Genomic DNA, 17,263 nt, shown 5'->3' on the forward strand with positions numbered 1-17,263 from the left:
CTGAATTGTTCATTTTAAGATGGCTAAATTTACGTGAAGTGAATTTCAGTTCAGTAAATCCTTATTCTAAAAAAAAAAAGAAAAAAGAAAAAAAATTCAGCCAGGCGCGGTGGTTCATGCCTATAATCCCAGCACTTTGGGAGGCCGAGGCGGGCAGATCACCTGAGGTCGGGAGTTTGAGACCAGCCTGACCAATATGGAGAAACCCTGTCTCTACTAAAAGTACAAAATGTGCCGGGCATCGTGGTGCATGCCTATAATCCCAGCTACTCAGGAGGCTGAGGCAGGAGAATCACTTGAACCCAGGAGGAGGACGTTGCAGTGAGCTGAGATCGCACCACTGCACTCCAGCCTGGGCAACAAGAGTAAAACTCCATCTCAAAAACAAAACGAAACAAAACAAAAACGCTAGAAGCTGAGTGTGGTGGTTTGTACCTGTAATCCAGCTACTTGGGAGGCTAAGGCAGGAGGAAAGCTTGAGTTCAAGGCTACAGTGAACTACAATCACCACTGTAGTCTAGCCTGGAAGAAAGAGTGTCTCAAATAAACAAATAAAAGAATGCTAGGAGAACTAAAAAGGACAATGTCCATAAAAGCATTTCCCAGGAAAGTTACCATATAAAATTCCAGGTAGGGCCGGACGTGGTGGCTCACACCTGTAATCCCAGCACCTTAGGAAGCCGAGGCGGGTGGATCACCTGAGCTCAGGAGTTCGAGACCAGCTGGGTCAACATGGAGAAACCCTGTCTCCACTAAAAATACAAAAATTAGCCAGGCGTGGTCATGTGCGCTTGTAATCCCAGCTACTTGGGAGGCTGAGGCAACAGAGTTGCTTGAACCTGGGAGGCAGAAGTTGCAGTGAGCCAAGATCGCACCACTGCACTCTAACCTGGGCGACAGAGCAAGACTCCATCTAAAAAAAAAAAAAAATCTAGGTAGGACTGTAGCCAAAATGTTTATTATTATCATATAAATATGGCTAATTAGACTCTGGGCAAAGTATATAAATCACAAACTATTAATAGAAAACAATGGCGGGGCACAGTGGTTCACGCCTGTAATCCCAGCACTTTGGGAGGCCGAGGTGGGCGGATCACGAGGTCACGAGATCGAGACCATCCTGGCTAACACGGTGAAATCCCGTCTCTACTAAAAATAGAAAAAATTAGCCAGGCATGGTGGCGGGCGTCTGTAGTCCCAGCTACTCAGGAGGCTGAGGCAGGAGAATGGTGTGAACCCGGGAGGTGGAGCTTGCAGTGAGCCGAGATTGCACCACTGCATGCACTCCAGCCTGGGCAACAGAGAGAGACTCAGTCTCAAAAAAAAAAAAAAAAAAAAAAAAGTATAGAGCTTTGAGCTTTGTCACAATTATACATTCAGTACATAGAAATAAGAGCCAATAAACAAGTGAATGAATAAAGAGGTTAACCAAGTGCCTCAGCTAATTAGCTATAGCAACAATGACCACAAGAAAGCAATAAAAAAAAAAAAAAAAAGATAAGGAATGAACTTTAAAAGCCAGTAATACCAAAATACAAAGACCCATTCAGTAGGGAGGTGAAAAAAGAAAGGCTAAACATAGCAAATTTTAAAAGTACATAAAAAGGGCCGGGCATGGTGGCTCACGCCTGTAATCCCAGCACTTTGGGAGGCTGAGGCAGGAGTATCACCTGAGGTCAGGAGTTCGAGACCAGCCTGACCAACATGGAGAAACCCCATCTCTAATAAAAATACAAAATTAGCCGTGCGTGGTGGTGCATGCCTATAATCCCAGCTACTCGGGAGGCTGAGGCAGAAGAATCACTTGAACCCGGGAGGCAGAGGTTGTGGTGAGCCGAGATCACGCCATTGCACTCCAGCCTGGGCAACAAGAGCAAAACTCCATCTCAATAAATAAATAAATTAAGTAAGTAAGTACATAAAAAGTAGATAAACCCTTAAGGCCAACATAAAAAGGCCAGAGAATCATTACTCTCACCATTTTGCAAATATCTTCATGCCCTCACCCTTTTCTCTCTTAATACAACATCCTGGCAAGATACCAAGCTAAGCAGCCAAGAATACAAAACATGGAAAGGTACAGCTCCTATCTTCATGGATCTTACTGTCTTAGAGTATACTTCTTATGAGAAAACAGACATGTTTTGTTTTGTTTTGTTTTGAGATGGATTCTTGTTCTGTCACCCAGGCTGGAGTGCAGTGACATGATATCAGCTCACTGTATCCCCCGCCTCCCCAGTTCAAGTGATTCTCCTGCCTCAGCCTCCTGAGGAGCTGGGATTACAGGTGTGCACCACCACGCCTGGCTAACTTTAGTATTTTTAGTAGAGACAGGGTTTCGCCATGTTGGCCAGGCTGGTCTTGAACTCCTGACCTCATGTGATCTGCCTGCCTCAGCCTCCCAAAGTGCTGGGATTACAGGCGTGAGTCACCACGCCCAGCCTACACATGTCAATAATCAAAATACACAGACCATCTCCACTTCGTCCCTTCCCATGCCTTAAACCCAATTCAATTTAGCTTCTGGCCCTACTTTCCTCCAATATTGTTCTTGCTATAATCATCAATGATCTCTGTGCTGACAAATCCAACAATGTACAGTGATTACTCCCTTCCTGAAATATGTTCCTATGTTGGTTTCTCTAATAACAAGCTCTTACATTTTCTCTTGAATTCTTTGGAGTGTGGTCTTCTCCTCCTACTCTATACTTGTTCTCTAGGAGATCTCATCCATTTCCCTTGGTTGTAAATACCATCTATATACTAATACCATCCAGATTTCTCTCCAGCGCCACTTTTGTGAATCAGCCTAAAGACTACTTACTTGATATCTGCATTTGTATGTTTTCACAGGCATCTCACACTTAGCATGACTAAAACTGAGGTCTTCATTCCACTCCCCAACTCTAATCCAAATCTGCTCCTCCTCCAATGTTTCCATCTCAGAAACACCACCTTCATCTACCCAGATGCTCAGGCCAAAAATCTGGAATCATACTTGACACCTTCTTCTTCCCACACATCCAATCCATTAAGTCTTGCCTGTCCTAATTCTAAAATATCTACTGAATCTTTCTACTTCTATCTCCACTGCCTACAGTCTAATCCAAAGCATCATCGCCTTTTGCCTGGACCACTACAATACTTCCTAACCATACTTCCCCGATTTCTTCTCTTTCCAAACCCCTCCCCACAATGTACCCACAGTAATGGGGTGTTGCTGTTGTTATTGTTGTTTTGGAGACAGAGCCTTGCTCTGTCACCCGGCCTGGAGTGCAGTATCATGGTTTAAGCTAACTGCAGCCTCAACCTCCCCAGACCAGATGATCCTCCCACCTTAGCCTCTTGAGTAGCTGGAAGCACAGGTGTGAGCCACCGCACCCAGCTAATTTTTTTGTACTTTTTGTAGAGATGGGATCTTACCATGTCACCCATGCTGGTCTCAAACTCCTGAGCTCAAGCAATCCACCCGCCTCAGCCTCCCAAAGTGCTAGGATTACAAGCATGAGCCACCGCGCCCGGCCCCAGAGTAACGTTTTAAAATCATATATAAGGTCATGATACTCATGCTTAAAACCTTCAAAATCTTCTAATTATACTCAGGATAAAAATCCAAAAGCCGGCCAGGTACGGTGGCTCACGCCTGTAATCCAGGGACTTTGGGAGGCCAAAGCAGGTATATCACCTGAGGTCAGAAGTTCAAGACCAGCCTGGCCAACATGGTGAAACCCCGTCGCTACTAAAAATGAAAAAATTAGGCCAGGCGCAGTGGCTCACGCCTGTAATCCCAGCACTTTGGGAGGCCAAGGCAGGCAGATCACGAAGTCAGGAGATCGAGACCATCCTGGCTAACACATGAAAACCCGTCTCTACTAAAAATACAAAAAATTAGCCTGGTGTGGTGGTAGGCGCCTGTTGTCCCAGCTACTTGGGAGGCTAAGGCAGGAGAATGACGTGAGCCCAGAGGCAGAGCTTCCAGCAAGCCGAGATTGCACCACTGCACTCCTGCCTGGGTGACAGTGCGAGAGTTCCTCTCAAAAAATAAATAAATAAATAAATAAATAATTACCCACATGTGGTGGCACGTGCCTGTAGTGCCAGCTACTCAGGAGGCTGAGGCAGGAGAATCGCTTGAACCCAGGAGGCAGAAATCGCACCGAGCCAAGACCACACCACTGCACTCCAGCCTGGGCTAGAGAGCAAAACTCCGTCAAAAAAAAAAAAAAAAAAAAAAAATCCAAAAGCCTTGCTGGGTGTGGTAGTTCATGCCTGTAATTTCACCACTATGAGAGGCCAAGGTGGGGAAGGAGCTCTTGAGTCCAGGAGTTTGAGATCAGCCTAGGCAACATAGTGAGGCTTTGTCTCTACAAATAATCAAAAATTACCTAGGCATGGTGGTGGGTGCCTGTAGTCCCAGCTACTTGGGAAGCCGAGGTGGGAGGATCCTTGAGCCTAGAAGGTCAAGACTACAGTGAGCTGTGATCACACCACTGCATGCTAGCCTGGGGAACAGAGACCCCGTCTCAAAAAAAAAAAAAAAATCCGAAAGCCTTGACATAGTCCTGCCTAAGTCTCTATCCTCATTCTGTGCCTCTTTCCTCCATCCCCTACTGTTCACTGTATTCCAACCATATCAACCTTCTTCCAGTTTCTCAAATGTGTCAAGTTCTCTCCCATCCTGAGAATTTCATACATGCTATTCCCTTCCCTTTCTATCCTTCTAGTCTCTGCTTAAGTATCACTTCTTCAGAAAAATATTTCTTAAACCTCCAGTTTAATTCAGGTTCCCCTACTATAATCTCTTTTTATTCTTCTGTCATAGGTTTGGCACACACTGCAATTATATGTTTATTGGTATAATTATTTGTTTACTGTCTCTCTTTCCTCTGGACTATAATCTCCATACAGGCATGGACATCTATTTTTCCACTCTAGTCTCACTATATTGACCTAGTGTTTTAAAGTGTTTAGTAGTTAAGAATCAGTATAACTTAGAGGTTAAGAGCAGGGGAATGTGGAGCCAGGTTGTTTGGACGCGAATCCTGGTTCTGCCATTTGCTAGCTATATACCTTGGGCAAATTGCTTAACTTCTCTGTGCCACAACTGCTACATCAATAAAATGAGAAGAATAAGAGTACTTATGTCATAAGGTTGTTAGTTGGAATGAAAAGAATCAATGCAAAGCACTTACTACAGTACCTGGCACAAAGCATTCAATAAGGACTGGTTCTGATCAGAACCAATATTTGCTAGATAAACAAAAGTCTGAAAAGGTAAGAATTGAGATGCAGAATCACAATCAAGAAATAGTTGTAAAAGGCCTCACAGGGATATTTCATAACTCAAAAAAAAAAAAGCCATAGTACATAATACACAGCATTATGGTATCCTCACTGCCTACTGAAGGAATACACATGCAACAAACATTTATCAAATGAATGACTGTCGCCAAGTCAATCCTAAGCCAAAAGAACAAAGCTGGAGGCATCACGCTACCTGACTTCAAACTATACTACAAGGCTACAGTAACCAAAACAGCATGGTACTGGTACCAAAACAGAGATATAGATAAATGGAACAGAACAGAGCCCTCAGAAATAATGCCGCATATCTACAACTATCTGATCTTCGACAAACCTGAGAAAAACAAGCAATGGGGAAAGGATTCCCTATTTAATAAATGGTGCTGGGAAAACTGGCTAGCCATATGTAGAAAGCTGAAACTGGATCCCTTCCTTACACCTTATACAAAAATTAATTCAAGATAGATTAAAGACTTAAACATTAGACCTAAAACCATAAAAACCCTAGAAGAAAACCTAGGCATTACCATTCAGGACATAGGCATGGGAAAGGACTTCATGTCTAAAACACCAAAAGCAATGGCAACAAAAGCCAAAATTGACAAATGGGATCTAATTAAACTAAAGAGCTTCTGCACAGCAAAAGAAACTACCATCAGAGTGAACAGGCAACCTACAAAATGGGAGAAAATTTTCACAACCTACTCATCTGACAAAGGGCTAATATCCAGAATCTACAATGAACTCAAACAAATTTACAAAAAAAAAAAAAAAAAAAAACCCCATCAAAAAGTGGGCGAAGGACATGAACAGACACTTCTGAAAAGAAGACATTTATGCAGCCAAAAAACACATGAAAAAATGCTCACCATCACTGGCCATCAGAGAAATGCAAATCAAAACCATAATGAGATACCATCTCACACCAGTTAGAATGGCAATCATTAAAAAGTCAGGAAACAACAGGTGCTGGAGAGGATGTGGAGAAATAGGAACACTTTTACACTGTTGGTGGGACTGTAAACTAGTTCAACCATTGTGGAAGTCAGTGTGGCGATTCCTCAGGGATCTAGAACTAGAAATACCATTTCACCCAGCCATCCTATTACTGGGTATATACCCAAAGGACTATAAATCATGCTGCTATAAAGACACATGCACATGTATGTTTATTGCGGCACTATTCACAATAGCAAAGACTTGGAACCAACCCAAATGTCCAACAATGATAGACTGGATTAAGAAAATGTGGCACATATACACCACGGAATACTATGCAGCCATAAAAAATGATGAGTTCATGTCCTTTGTAGGGACATGGATGAAATTGGAAATCATCATTCTCAGTAAACTATCGCAAGGACAAAAAACCAAACACCTAATGTTCTCACTCATAGGTGGGAATTGAGCTATGAGAACACATGGACACAGGAAGGGGAACATCACACTCTGGGGACTGTGGTGGGGTGGGGGGAGGGGGAGGGATAGCATTAGGAGATATACCTAATGCTAAATGACCAGTTAGTGGGTGTAGCACACCAGCATGGCACATGCATACATATGTAACTAACCTGCACATTGTGCACATGTACCCTAAAACTTGAAGTATAATAATAATAAAAAAAGAAGAAAAAACAAACAAAAAACAAATGAATGACTGAAAAATACACACTCTGCTATAATCACTAGAAAGAATTTTTTTTTAATTTTTCTGAGACAGGGTCTTGCCATGATGATGCCCAGGATGGAGTGCAGTGGTGTGATCTTGGCTCACTGCAGCCTTGATCTCCTAGGCTCAGGCAGTCCTCCTGCCTCAGCCTCCCAAGCAGCTGGAAATACAGGCATGCACCACCATTTCCAGCTAATTTTAAAAAATTGTTGCCAGGCTCAGTGGCTAACACCTGTAATCCCAACACTTTGGGAGGCTGAGACGGGTGGATCACCTGAGGTCAGGAGTTCAAGACCAGACTGGCCAACATGGTGAAACCCTGTCTCTACTAAAAATACAAAAATTAGCTGGATGAGGTGGTGGGTGCTTATAAACCCAGCTACTCAGGAGGCTGAGGCAGCAGAATCGCTTGAACCTGGGAGGTAGAGGTTGCTGAGATCACACCACTCACTGCACTCCATCCTGGGCAACAGAGTGAGACTCTGTCTTCAAAAAAAAAAAGGGTCAGCCCCCCGCCCGGCCAGCCGCCCCGTCCGGGAGGTGAGGGGCGCCTCTGCCCGGCCGCCCCTACTGGGAAGTGAGGAGCCCCTCTGCCCGGCCAGCCACCCCGTCCGGGAGGGAGGTGGGGGGGTCAGCCCCCCACCCGGCCAGCCGCCCCGTCCGGGAGGTGAGGGGCGCCTCTGCCCGGCCGCCCCTACTGGGAAGTGAGGAGCCCCTCTGCCAGGCCACCACCCCATCTGGGAGGTGTACCCAACAGCTCATTGAGAACGGGCCATGATGACAATGGCGGTTTTGTGGAATAGAAAGCGGGGAAAGGTGGGGAAAAGATTGACAAATCGGATGGTTGCCGTGTCTGTGTAGAAAGAAGTATACATGGGAAACTTTTCATTTTGTTCTGTACTAAGAAAAATTCTTCTGCCTTGGGATCCTGTTGATCTGTGACCTTACCCCCAACCCTGTGCTCTCTGAAACATGTGCTGTGTCCACTCAGGGTTAAATGGATTAAGGGCGGTGCAAGATGTGCTTTGTTAAACAGATGCTTGAAGGCAGCATGCTCATTAAGAGTCATCACCACTCCCTAATCTCAAGTACCCAGGGACACAAACACTGCGGAAGGCCGCAGGGTCCTCTGCCTAGGAAAACCAGAGACCTTTGTTCACTTGTTTATCTGCTGAGCTTCCCTCCACTATTGTCCTATGACCCTGCCAAATCCCCCTCTGCGAGAAACACCCAAGAATGATCAATAAAAAATAAATAAATAAATAAATAAATAATAATAATTACAAAAAAAAAAAAAACGCTGGGCATGGTGCCTCACACCTGTAATCCCAGCACTTTGGGAGGCCGAGGCAGGTGGACCACGAGGTCAGGAGATCGAGACCATCCTGGCTAACATGGTGAAAGCCCGACTCTACTAATAATATAAAAATTAGCCAGGCGTGATGGCACACGCCTGTAGTCCCAGCTACTCAGGAGGCTGAGGCAGGAGAATCGCTTGAACCAAGGAGGTGGAAGTTGCAGTGAGCTGAGATCATGCCACTGCACTCCAGCCTGGGTGACAGAGCAAGACTCCGTCTCAAAAAAAAAAAAAAATATATATATATATATATATATATATTCCTAGCTTCCCAAATTGCTGGGTTTAAAGGTGTGGGCCACCACACCAGGCATAAAGACTTTTATAATTGGAAAATAACAATAATTTTTTTTTTTTTGAGACGGAGTTTCGCTCTTGTTGCCCAGGCTGGAGTGTGATGGCATGATCTCAGCTCACCACAACCTCTGCCTCCGGGGTTCAAGCTATTCTCCTGCCTCAGCCTCCCGAGTAGCTGAGATTACAGGCATGCACCACCACACCCAGCTAATTTGTATTTTTAGCAGAGACAGGGTTTCTCCACGTTGGTCAGGCTGGTCATGAACTCCCAACCTCAGGTGATCCACCCGCCTCAGCCTCCCAAAGTGCTGGGATTACAGGCATTAGCCACTGCACCCAGCCGAAAATAATAATGATTTTTAAAACTGGACACACTGGCTCACACCTGTAATTCCAGCACTTAGGGAGATCGAGGTGGGCAGATCACTTGAGGCCAGAGTTCAAGACAAGCCTGGCCAACATGGCAAAACTCTGACTCTACTAAAAGAAATACAAAAATTAGCCAGGTGTGGTGGCACACACCTGTAATCCCAGCTACTCGGGAGGCTGAGGCACAAGAATCGCTTGAACCCAGGAGGCAGAGGCTGCAATGAGCCAAGATTGTGCCACCGCACCAGAGCAAGACTGTCTCCAAAAAATAATAAAAAAATAATTTTTTAATTAAAAATAAAGATCCATCTTTTTAGTTTTTTTTTCCTAGCTAGGATTTGAACCTATATCCTTTTACTTTATTTTGAAGGGTACTGCGGGGAAAGAGGGACAAATATGCTGTTTTAACTTCCTATTCCCTATTAAAGTTTTCCCAAAGCATCTAAACTTCAATCTAAGAATCATTATCATGTGTTCTTTTGGAAAACTTTATTTTGTTATAATAACATTGTTACTAACAACTGGCATATACAGCACCTAGTGCTGTTCTAAATGCTTTATACATATTAACTAATTTAGTTCTTACAACAACTGTATGGTATTTTACAGATGAGGAGAGGCACAGAGAGACTAAGTAAGTAACTTGCCCAAGTTGTATAGCTAGTAAGCAGGGGTGCTGGAATTTGAACCAGGCTGCTTGGCTCCAGGACTCAGTGCCACTATGCTGCTATTCAAAAGTCTGGGGAGAGATATTTTTCTGTCCTGTTTTCAGTGGTCACCTAGAATAAAATACTCCAATTTTCTCTGCAAATCAAATGTGCTTATTAATCCTCTCCAACTCAGCAAAATTTCAGATGCTTCATTATACTATAGGTATATATACCTATGATCTATTCTAGAGAGTAGAAATAAGTGATGAAATCATGAAATGTAAAATTTGCTTCAGCTCATTTTAAAGAAACACAACTTCAGGTCAGGCACAGTGGCTCCCGCCTATAATCCCAACATGTTGGGAGGCCAAGGTGGGCAGATCACCTAAAGTCAGGAGTTCGAGATCTGCCTGGCCAACATGGTGAAACCCCATCTCTACTCAAAATACAAAAATTAGCCGGACGTGGTGGCACACACCTGTAGTCCCAGCTACTCGGGAGGCTGAGGCACGAGAATCGCTTGAACCCAGGAGGTGGAGGCTGCAGTGAGCCAAGATTGCACCACTGCACTCCAGCCTGGGCCACAGAGTGAGACCCTGCCACAAAAAAAAAGTAAAAAATTAAACTCATTAGTCAAGCATGCTAGATACTTATAAGTCCTAGTTATCCTTGACTATGTAAAACCCAGTATTATCATACATTAAATATCAGACAAATATTACATGTAGCAATCAATCTTAAATGAAGACTTAGATGGCAGCAAGGAAACTTAAATTAACGCAATTATGATTTGTGATTCCAACTTTTCAAGGGGATTAAGGATGCTATGACTGAAGACTCCAATCCCTGTAAATACCCAGGGCTCGCCTCACTCCTTCTTCCCTCTGTCAGCCCTTGTTTATTTCCTTCAGAATACTTGTTTCAGTCTAAATTTCAATATTTATCAAATACCTATACTCCCCACTGGAATAAACTCCATAAGGAGACCATAAGAACACCTATGTCTACCTTTGTATCCCAACATCTAATGAGTCTTCAATAAATATTTGCTAGATGAACAAACATCTTCATAGGTAAGGGTTGAAACACACAGTCACAATCAAGAAATAGCTCCACAACGTCTGATGGGAATATTTCTGACCTCAGAAAAAAACACGGTACCAAAACAACACACAATGAAGAAAAAAATTTAGGTAGAGAAGATTATTAACCCTAAGAGCAGAGGGAGAGACAAAAAATAAGTTAGAAAAGAAATAGAAGGAGGATGGGTGCTGTGGCTCATGCATGTAATCACAGAACTTTGACAGGCCAAGTTGGGCAGATGACTTGAGGTCAGGGGTTCAAGACCAGCCTGGCCAACATGGTGAAACCTGGCCTCTACTAAAAATACAAAATTAGCTGGGCCTGGTGGCGTGTGTCTGTAATCCCAGCTACTCAGGAAGCTGAGGAGGGGGAATCACTTGAACCTGGGAGGCGCAGGTTGCAATGAGCCAAGATAGCGCAGCTGCACTCCAGCCTGGATGACAGAGCAAGACTCCATCTCAAAAAAAAAAAACAGAAAGTAGCAAGTTGCCCAAGAACTTAAATAACATCTGTTCATTGTTGTTGTAAAATAGCATGGAAGTTAACAATTGAAGAGTACTTTATCCTTTTAAAGCATTTTCACATACTTTTTCTCAATGTAATCAACTTAAGTATTATGATGGGCCGGGCACGGTGGCTCATACCTGTATTCCCAGCACTTTGGGAGGCCAAGGCAGGTGGATCACCTGAAGTCAGGAGTTCGAGACCAGCCTGACCAACATGGTGAAAACCCGTCTCTACTAAAAAAAAAAAGTACAAAAATTAGCCAGCCACATGCCTGTAGTCCCAGCTACTAGGGAGGCTGAGGCAGGAGAATCGCTTGAACCCAGGAGGCGGAGGATGCAGTGAGCCAAGATCGCGCCATTGCACACCAGATTGGGCAACAAGAGCGAAACTCCATCTCAAAAAAAAAAAAAAAGTATTATGATGGATGTTTTACTTTTCCATTCTTTAAATACAGACTCAGAAAAGCATTCAAAGCCTTTGATTTCAATCACAGCTCTACTATACCTACTGTGTGATCTTGGTTAAATTATTTACTGTCACTGGGCTTCAACAAAAAAATGGAAAAATAGTATCTCTATGGGGAAATTAACATCTACTCTAAAAGACTCTTATAAGTAATAAATGAAATAACACATGTAAAGAACATGACACAGTAAATGCTCAATAAAGGACATTAACCTTCCCTACAGCCTCCTTAAATAATTTGTACAAGACTTCTCAGGTAGTAAACCTAGGGCTTAAACCCAGATCTCCTGATTACTTAATCTATTTTCTCCTTACATTACATTGGCAGGCTGCCACATACTACTGGACACATAAATACATGCTGACAATAACTAATCATAAAATTTTTATCCATCAGTAACTAATTTTAGCTGTGCAAAAAAAAATTGATCATATTAACTTGGGGGAGCCTGAAAAGATAAAATATAAATGACCCCAAACCACAGGACAGGCTGTACCACAGCATTTCTGTACAAACAGAAATTAAGACACTGAAAGCTCTCTCTGAGTTTATGAGGAACAATTGGAGAATGAAACAAGAATGACTGTGATTAAAGGAACCTAAGTTTTTTTGGGGTAAACCAAACCACTGGGCAAAAAAATGCGGATTCCACTCCAAAATAACTCTATCAAGGCTGAGGCATATCTTAGGAAAAAACACCTCTCTGTGCTAACAACAAAACATTTTCTTATTCCTTTAAGAGTGAGATAAATTGGAAGTGTGAGAGAAATTGCCAACTTTTTTTTTTTTTTTTTTTTTTTTTTTGAGACAGAGTCTCCCTCTGTCGCCCAGGCTGGAGTGCAGTGGTGCTAACTCGGCTAACTGCAAGCTCTGCCTCCCAGGTTCACGCCATTCTCCTGCCTCAGTCTCCCAAGTAACTGGGACTACAGGCGCCCACCACCATTCCCCGCTAATTTTTTTTGTATTTTTTAGTAGAGAAGGGGTTTCACCGTGTTAGCCAGGATGGTCTCAATCTCCTGACCTCATGATCCACTCACCTTCGCCTCCCAAAGTGCTGGGATTACAGGCGTGAGCCACCGCGCCCGGTCTAAAAATTGTCAACTTAAACAGACAACATTCACCAATATGCTTAAGGACCATAATGTTTGGATTTGATATTAATAAGCACCATAAAGGTACATGATCAAAACAAAAGTTTTATAAGTTTCCTAACACATATTGAAAATATTGTGAAAATTATACAGTATAAAAATGTATGGCCGAGCGCGGTGGCTCATGCCTGTAATCCCAGCACTTTGGGAGGCCGAGGTGGGCAGATCACAAGGTCAGGAGATAGAGACCATCCTGGCCAACACGGTGAAACCCCATTTCTACTAAAATACAAAAAATTAGCTGGGTGTGGTGGTGCGCACCTGTAGTCCCAGCTACTCAGGAGGCTGAGGCATGGGAATCGCTTGAACCCAGGAGGCAGAGGCTGCAGTGAGCCAAGATTGCGCCACTGCCTGCAGCCTGGTGACAGAGCAAGACTCCATCTCAAAAAAAAATTAATTTAAAAAAATGTAAGCCAGGTGCATGCACCTGTAGTTCCAGCTATTGGAGAGGGCTACTTGAGCCCAGGAGTTTTGAGTCCAGCCTGAGCAACATAGGGAGACCTCATCTCTTCAGAAAAAAAAAAAAAAAATTAAATTACTACTTTATTAATAAAAATAATCAATTGTTTTCTAACGATATACAAAACTAATCTTTTTCAAGTGATATACATAACTCTGTTCCAGCTTAAGTTCTAGAAGTTCAAATCTTTAATCATCTCCAAGAACTTTCTTACTAAAAGACAGAATTCAGTCACATTCTGAACCCGTCCAGTTTTTAAAGGAAATGTCAACAGAGAACCCAATCTAACATTGACAGAACACCACAAGATTTAACCAAGTAAGTTAAAAGCTGAGTGAAAATACAAAAAATTAGCCGGGCATGGTGGCACGCGCCTGTAATCCCAGCTACGCAGGAGGGCTGAGGCAGGAGAATTGCTTCAATCCGGCAAGTGGAGGTTGCAGTGAACTGAGATCGTGCCACTGCACTCCAGCCTGGGAGGCAGAGTGAGACTCCATCTCAAAAAAAAAAAAAAAAAAAAGAAAAGAAAAACAAAAAGAAAAAAAGCTGAATGACCTTCTATCACAAAGCATGAGATAAGTTGATTAAGTTGAGAAGCTCTATCCCTGTAACCTCCCATCAACACCAAATTTCTTGGCCTCAATTCAACTTAAGCCTCTGCCAATTATTTCCTGCAGAAACATAATAAAATATTCCTAAGACTGCTTCATGACACTCACAGCAATTTCCATTTGTTATTTAGCATTCATTAGGAGCCAATGAGATAGTCCTTATAACTCTAAATTCTACGCAGAACTTATCAATTCCCAGTGGACAATGTTGCTTTCTTCTCTACATTCTTTCCTCTGATATACATTCTCTTCTACCATAAAAACTTTTTCAAAAATGCACATTCTTAGCTTAACTTCCCAATCTAGATTCTCCATAAAGATAGTCTGGTGGCTCTTCATTAATCCCTTTCTGGGAGCACTGAGGTCGTGTAACTAGGAAATTGCTTATGATTAAGGGCCCTTCATTTAAATCTTGCTGACCTCACACAAAAAATTAAAGGAACAGTAATCTTTCCAAAACTCACATGAGAATACTAAAATAGTGGGAGAATGTGGCCTTGTACAGTTTCCACTCAAGGACTAGGAACTGAATGTCTGCACCCTTAAAACCACTCTCTTGGCCGGGCGCGGTGGCTCACACCTGTAATCCCAGCACTTTGGGAGGCCAAGGCAGGTGGATCACGAGGTCAGGGGTTTAAGACCAGCCTGGCCGAGATGGTAAAACACCATCTCTACTAAAAATACAATAAATTAGCTGGGCGTGGTGGCGGCGCCTGTAATCCCAGCTACTCGGGAGGCTGAGGCAGAGAATTGCTTGAACCTGGGAGGCGGAGAAGGTTGCAGTGAGCCGAGATCGCACCACTGCACTCCAGCCTGGGGGACAAAGCAAGACTCCGTCTCAAAACACACACACACACAAAAACGCTCTCTTACTGATTCTACATACTTTGGAAACTTATCCAACCCAGAATGACCTCAAGACTGATTTTTTTTTTTTTTTTTTTTTTTTTTTTGAGACGGAGTTTCGCTCTTGTTGCCCAGGCTGGAGTGCAACGGCGCGATCTCGGCTCACCGCAACCTCTGCCTCCCGAGTTCAAGTGATTCTCCTGCCTCAGCCTCCCAAGTAGCTGGGATTACAGGCATGCGCCACCACGCCCGGCTAATTTTGAATTTTTAGGTTTCTCCACGTTAGTCAGGCTGGTCTCGAATTTCCGACCTCAGGTGATCCACCTGCCTTGGCCTCCCAAAGTGCTGGGATTACAGGAGTGAGCCACTGCGCCCGACAGGCTGAATTTTTTTTTTCCCCCCAAGAATGAAGTGACACAAATTAGGATCATGACACTGAATCCGATGAAAATAACAGACTTAGTCCCCAGACTTTCCAAGCTGGGAAGGAAAAGGGAACCACAAAGGAGTTCCCAAAGCGTTAACCTTTCATTTAAATATCTCAATATTTGAATGATTTCTACACACAGCCTTTTTTAGCTTTTGTATGTGCAGTGACCAAACTACTAATCAAATACAACAAAACTGGGCGGGCGCGGTGGATGCCTGTAATTCCAGCACTTTGAGAGGCCGACGTGGACGAATCACTTGAGGCCAGGAGTTCAAGACCAGCCTGGCCAACATGATGAAACCCCGTCTTTACTACAAATACAAAAATTAGCCGAGTGTGGTGGCGCGCGCCGGTACTTCCAGCTACTCGGGAGTCTGAGGCAGGGGAATCGCTTGAACCCGGGAGGCAGAGGTTGCAGTGAGCCAAGATCGCGCCACTGCACTCCAGTTTGGGCGACAGAGCTAGCCTGTCTTTAAAAAAAAAAAAAAAAAGAGACAGACTCCTTGGGTTTCCATTGGATACTCCCCAGAAAGCAGACCCTCACAGGACAAGCGTTTGCCTTCAAAGTCTTGACCATCCTCTACTAGACTCTAACTTCTAACCACAAACACCATAGTTGTAAGATTTCCAAAGAGGCTGGGGAGAAGGAGGATAAATCAACCAGGAAACAATGTAGACAACAAGGTTATCAGGAAACAAAGTAGACAACAAGGTTATCAGGAAACAAAGTAGACAACAAGGTTATCAAGAAACAAAAAGAAACTGTCATTGCTACACTAGTTAAAATGATACAGACTTTGAAATGCAAAACAGCCAAGAAACCACATGGTTCCTTTACTTCTGAAGCCTCTTGTGACAGGATCTATATTCCTAACAGTCTATATTCCTAGGAAAAGAGGGATCACAGACGATCAAACAATAACTCACTGTTTTCATAACTTGACTGGTAACTGGGGGAAAGGGAATTGGTAAACGACAAAAAGTGACTTACAGTGAATTTAATGATCTGTTGGGGATATGTGGGGAAGTCACGTCCCAGACATCAGCCTCAGTTTACCCACCCAGAAAAAGGCGAGAACATAACACTTCGCTCAGAAGAGCCAGAGGGCCTTGTTCCATAAGCCTCCACCTACTCAAAGGTCCCTTCAAAGGCTGGACTCAGTAGGGGTCCCCAGTGCAATTGAGGCATGACACCCGGAGACTTCGGGGTGGGGGGAAAAGGAGAAAGGAAGGAGGGTCAAAGTGCGCAAAGCTCTATCGGTTCCTGGAAAGCCATTTTCCCCACACACTGGGGGTGCCCTAGACCCAACATCTCCTCCCTAAAGAACCACACCGGGAAGCCCCAGCAACTCTCCCTCCTTTCGGCTTCTCCCTCGGTTCCGGGCTGCCCCTCCGGCCGCGCCCCTCAACGCAGACCGGTAGCCCCTCCTCTGGCAGTGTCACGGCGTCCGGCCAGCCTGCCCACCCGCCGGCGCCAAGGTCTTCTCAACCCCGCGGCGGAAGGATGCCGGGCTGGGCCTCCCAGGCTCCTCCTGGGCCTACCTGCAAGGCAGACGGGAGCTCGGTTTGCAGTCCAGCGAACGGGCTGAGCCACAGGGAAAAAGAAAGAGGAGGCAGGAATAAAGCAAGGGGTCCGTTCTACCGACCGGCAGGAGAAGGCGGCTTGAGCGCGGGGCCTCGCGGACAACTCAGCCCTCGACCCGGCGCCGCCGCCGCTCAGGAGACATCAAGCAAGAAGACGGCGCAAAAGATCGCCGAATACAAGAACGCCCCAGACATCAAAGGAGGAACGCCCAAGCAATCGTTCAAGGAACCACAGCCGAGCGCCGAAAAACAGCTCAACTCCTACTCAAGGTCCGGCTCCTGTCTGAGGCATAAATAAACAAACCCAGATCATAAGCCACGGGTTAAAAAAGAGCCTGCACTTCTGCCATTTTCTGTGGGTCGCCGGCTGTTAAAGTTCTTTAGAGAACTGGAGTTTCTCGTGAATGTGTTGAAGATCAAATCATAGCGCAATAACACTTGTTGTCTAACTATAGTCCCCCAACTGTTCTATGGACTCC

The 17,263-nt window shown here is 44.3% G+C and overlaps 1 protein-coding gene across 16 annotated transcripts in view; it reads right to left on the bottom strand.

The window, feature by feature from the left end:
* Positions 1–16,979, bottom strand: part of AMBRA1 (autophagy and beclin 1 regulator 1) — a 201,210-nt gene extending 184,231 nt beyond the window's left edge. For 8 of the 16 annotated variants that reach the window (XM_034932482.3, XM_063608428.1, XM_003815206.4 and 5 more), the window contains exon 1: positions 16,743–16,979. The gene's annotated coding sequence lies outside the window, so the exon portion shown is untranslated. The remainder of the gene's footprint in view (positions 1–16,742) is intronic. The other 8 variants (XM_055093618.2, XM_008968149.4, XM_008968151.4 and 5 more) reach the window with 1 other exon arrangement.
* Between the last annotated feature and the right edge of the window lie 284 nt (positions 16,980–17,263).

This window comes from Pan paniscus, chromosome 9, assembly GCF_029289425.2.
Source record: "Pan paniscus chromosome 9, NHGRI_mPanPan1-v2.0_pri, whole genome shotgun sequence".
NCBI lineage: Eukaryota > Metazoa > Chordata > Mammalia > Primates > Hominidae > Pan > Pan paniscus.